This window comes from Sturnus vulgaris, unplaced genomic scaffold, assembly GCF_052056855.1.
Source record: "Sturnus vulgaris isolate bStuVul1 unplaced genomic scaffold, bStuVul1.hap1 Scaffold_141, whole genome shotgun sequence".
Taxonomy (NCBI): domain Eukaryota; kingdom Metazoa; phylum Chordata; class Aves; order Passeriformes; family Sturnidae; genus Sturnus; species Sturnus vulgaris.
Window position 1 is genome coordinate 1,643,915 of NW_028276063.1, and position 4,669 is coordinate 1,648,583.

The following is a 4,669-nucleotide window of genomic DNA, read 5'->3' on the forward strand; positions in this document are numbered from 1 at the left end:
GGGGGGTCCCTCAGCATTTGTGCTCCCCTGGGATTTGGGGTGACCCCGCGCCCCCCCAGGATCTCCCTGAACACGCTGACGCTGCCCGTGCGCAGTGAGAAGGTTCATTCCTGGCACGGCGTCCCCAGCTCTGGCACCGGCATCGCCCAGGTACCCCCAAACCCCCCCGGGACCCCCAACCCCCCCCAGAGATCTACTGCCAAAATCAACGGGAGAGGTGTTGCCCTTTTAAGGGGAGTTACAGTGGTGCCCGAACATAGCGGAGCCCCTTAAAGCGACGATGATCGAGAGAACCCCAAAAATCCACCCTGGCGCCAAAACATCCCCTACAGGGGCTTGTAGTGGGGGGGCCCTACAAATGTCACCTAAATCCGTCACAATCTCGCCCTAAAACAGACTTGAGGGGCTGGAGCACCACAAACACTCTAAAATGTGGCAGAAAAAACACTCTTGGAGATGTTGGATCCCCCAGAAAACCTTAAAAAGGTAAAACTCCTCTTCAAAGGGGCCTGGAGACCCTTCAACGCTCTCAGAGCGGGACAGGATCCCTTCCTCTGCTGGGGCCTCTCCGAGCCGGGAACTCTCCCGTTCGCTGCCCTCGGGGGAGCCCCGAACCACGACGGGTCCTGGGCTGAGCCCCCCTCAGCCGGGGGTGTGGACGGGCTGGGATGGGGCTTGGGGGTGCTCGGGTGAGCTGGGGGACCCCCATTGGGAGCCCCTTTCCCGCTGTCCCACCTCCCCTCATGCCCCTCTCCCACCCCTTTCGCCATTGTCCTCCCCAAACCTCCGCTCCCCCCAGCTCGGTTTGGGGGTGACCCCACCCCTCTCCCATCGTGTCCCGGCCCGGCCCCGCTCACCCGAGAGTTCCCGGAGGGTCAGAGGAGGGGGAGGAGGGACAGGGGAGGAGGAGCTGGAGCAGGCAGAGGAGGCACCGCGAGCTTTCACCGCTCTCTGTACCCGCAGCTCCTTCGCCCCCAGAGCATCGTTCCCCGCATCCCGCAGGTGCTCGGAGAGGGGGAGCTCGCCCTGAATGTCCCGGACGGTTGTTTTGAAGGGGGGGGGGGATATTTGGAGCTCACCCGAAATATATTTGGGGCACCCCCTTCCTTTCTTTTTTTCGGGGGCGGGCGGGGCGATGTTTGGATGTTGCAGGGCTGCAGAGGCGCAGATGGCCCTCGGGGGGACATCGGGGGGTCCCCGGGAGGTGTTTTTGGGGGTCCCGGTGGGTGCCGGCAGAGCCCCGGCGGGGCCCGGGGGGATGCGGGTCCCCCCGCGGTGGGGGTTGGGCTTCCCGGGCCGGGCCCTGCGAGCTGTGCCGGGGCCAGGTGGGGAGCGCGCGGGAGCGGCGGGATCGGCGGGGGGACACCGGTTTGGGGGAGCCCCGGGAGAGCCGCGGCTTCCCTGAGCGGGAGCCCAGAGACAGGAGAGCCCCAGAAGGGCAAAGCGGGGAGCCCGAGAGGGGGGGACCCCTGGGATTGCCGGGACCCCGGCGGGGGGTGCTGGGGCTGGAGGGGCGGCATGGCCGGGAAAGGGGTTCGGGGGTGCGGGAGCCGGGAGTGGCTGCTCCCAGTATGAGCCCAGTTGCTCCCACTATGAGCCCAGTTGCTCCCAGTGTGAGCCCAGTTGCTCCCCCCGTGTGGTTCCAGTTTCCTCGGAAGTCCCAGTATGAGCCCAGTCACTCCCAGTCATTTCCTATTATGATGCAATTGCCCCCAGCTCGGTCCCAATTGCTCCCACTTTGCTCCAGTGTGTTCCCAGTTCTCCCAGTTTCCCCTAGCACTGTCCCAGTCACTCCCAGTACAATGCCAGTATGAGTCCATTATGATGCCAGTCTTTGCCAGCAGGGTCCCAGTGACTCACACTTCCCCCAGTTGCCCCAGCGTGGTCCCAGTTTTTCCCCCAGGACATTCCCAGTCGCTCCCACTTAGGTCCCAGTCACCACCCCTATATTTCAGACTCTCCCAGTATATCCCAGTTGCCCTGAACAATCTTGTAGTCCTTCCCAGGCACTCCCAGTTCCCTCAGCATGGATCACTTGCCCCCAGTTTGATTCCCAGTTGCTCCCAGTGTGTGTGCAGTGTGCTCCCAGCATGGGCCCGGTAGCTCCCAGTAACCGCCAGTCAGGGTCCAGTCACACCCACTCTAATCCCAGTATGACTGTAGACACTCCCAGTATGATCCCAGTATGGTCCCCATCACTTGCAGTCTAATTCCAGTTACTCCCAGTCTGATGCCAGTGGTCCCCACTGTGATCCCAGTTGCTCCCTGTCAATGCCAGCATGACCCCAGTAGCCTCCAGTATAATCCCTGTGCCTGCCTGTCTCTCCCAGTATATCCCAGTCACCCCCAGCATGGTGCCAGTCACTCTCACTTCTTCCCAGCTGCTTTCAGCAGGATTCCAGTTGTTCACAGCCACTCCCACTCCATCCCAGTATGATTCCAGTCACCCTTGAAGTGATCCCAGTCTCAGCCAGCATGTACCCAGGTGCTGTCACTGTGATCCCAGTATGATCCCAGTTGCTGCCAGAACAGTTCCAGTTGCTCCCAGTTCTTACCAGGATGATCTCTAGAATAGCCCCAGTCTCTCTCAGCAATGTCTCACTTTCTGCCAGTGTCCCCCAGTGTGTTTCCAGTCTCCCCAGTATGGCACCAGCTGTCCCCAGCTTTGTCCCAGCTGTTCCCAGTGTGATTCCAGTTCCCCCAGTATGGTTACAGACACTCTCATTATATCCCAGTTGCCCCAGTAAGGTTCCAGTTCGCTCAGAATGATTCCAGTCTTTCCCAGTTACTGACAATTGTATCCAGCCTGATCCCAGTTTCTCTCAGTTGTCCATGCTCCCTGTCACTCCCAGTCTGGGCCCAATTGCACTCAGTCACTCCCAGTATGGTTCCAGTCTCTCCCAGTACAATCTGCTGTACCCAGTCCCCCCCCAATATGGTTCCAGTTATCTCCAGTATGACCACAGTCACTCGCAGATCCTCTCAGTATTATTCCAGTCATGCCCAGAGTGACTCTCTGTCACTCCCATTGTGGGCCCAGTTGCTCCCAGTTACTCCCAATATGGTTCCAGTTGTGGCCAGCACTTTTCCTGTCACTCCCAGTCTGCTTGCAGTATGATCCCAGTCATTCTCGGATATTCCCAGTACTATTCCAGTCACTCCCAGTATGATTCCAGCTAGTTCCAGTTACTCTCATTTCCCCTCACTGTGGTTTCAGTCTCTCCCAGTGTATCCCAGTTGCCGCCAGCACGTTCCCAATCACTCCCAGTTGTCCTCAGCTGCTTCCAGACTGATCCCAGTTGCTCACAGCCTCTCCCAGTCACCCTCAGTGCAGTCCCAGTGTCTGCCATTATGATCCAGTAAGATGCCAGTCTCCCGCAGCATGCTTCCAGTTGCTCCCAGTTCCAGTGCGATCCTAGGTGCCCCTAGCATAGTCCCAGTCACTCCATAGATGATCCCAGTCCCTCCTAGCATGATCCCAGTCATGCTCAGTTGCCCCCAGTATAGAGTAGTAGCTCCCACTGACTCCCCAGTATCCCTCAGTGTGTTACAAGTTCTCCCAGCATGGTCCTGGTTTTTCCCATTGTGGTTCCAGTCACTCCAGTAAGGTCACAGACACTCCCAGTATATCCCAGTTGCTCTCAGCATGCTCGTAGTCATTCCCAGTGGCTCCCAGTGTCCCCAGTAAGGTTCCCCCCGGCCCCAGCGGGTGGGAGCAGCCGAGAGCCCCGCGCTGCCCATCCCGACCTGTCCCGGCTCCATCCCCGCTCCTCCCGCGGGCTGCGAGGGCTTCGGGAACGGCCCCGAGGGTGTCGGTGCTCCTGGGGGAGGAGGAGGAGGGATGGAAGAGGAGGGATGAAGGAGGAGAGCGAGAAGGGATGGAAGCAGGGGAAGGAGGGAGAGTTAGGGAGGAGGAGGAGGAGGGATGGAAGAGGAAAAACAAAGGAGGATCAAGAAAAGGAGGAGGAGGAAGGAGGTCGAGCGCTCCCTGAATTCATAGGTCCCCCATCCTTGGGACCATCGCCCCCACAGGTGACCAGGGAGGGGGAGCTCGTCCCAGATATCCCAGGGGGTCCCTGGGTTGGGTTTATTTTGAAGGGATGTTTGGAGAATGCAGAACTGCAAAGCTGAGCAGAAAATGCCCCTTGAGGGGACACTGGTGGGTCCCCAGGAGGTGTTTTTGGGGTGTGCTGGTGGCTGTGGCAGCAGAGCCCTGGTAGAGAGCAGGGGGATGAGGGGTCTCCCCTGCAGTGGGGGTTGTGTCTGCCCTAGTTGGGCACCGTCACCTCCAGCCCAGAGCCAGGGGCTGCGGGACCCCAAGGGAGAGCCAGAGGGGGGAACCTGGGGACCCCCAGAGTGGGGAGAGTGGAGAGGGGCAATACCAGGACATCAGGGAACCCCGGGAGTCTGGAGGAGCAGAGCCCTGTGTCCCCCAGGCCCCCAAAGTGGGGAGCCCAGAGAGGGGGGAGCGCCGGGATTTTGGCACCCTCAACAGCCTGGAGAGGGGCAGGGGGGACTCCCTGGACCCCCTGCACCCCAAAGCAGAGAATAAGGGGAGAAGGGACCCCTAAACACTCAGCATCCCTAAATGGGGAGGTGGAAGAGGGGGGAGCTTTTTGGATTGCTGGGACTCCCAGCAGCCTGGGGAGGGCGGGGACCGAGTAGATGG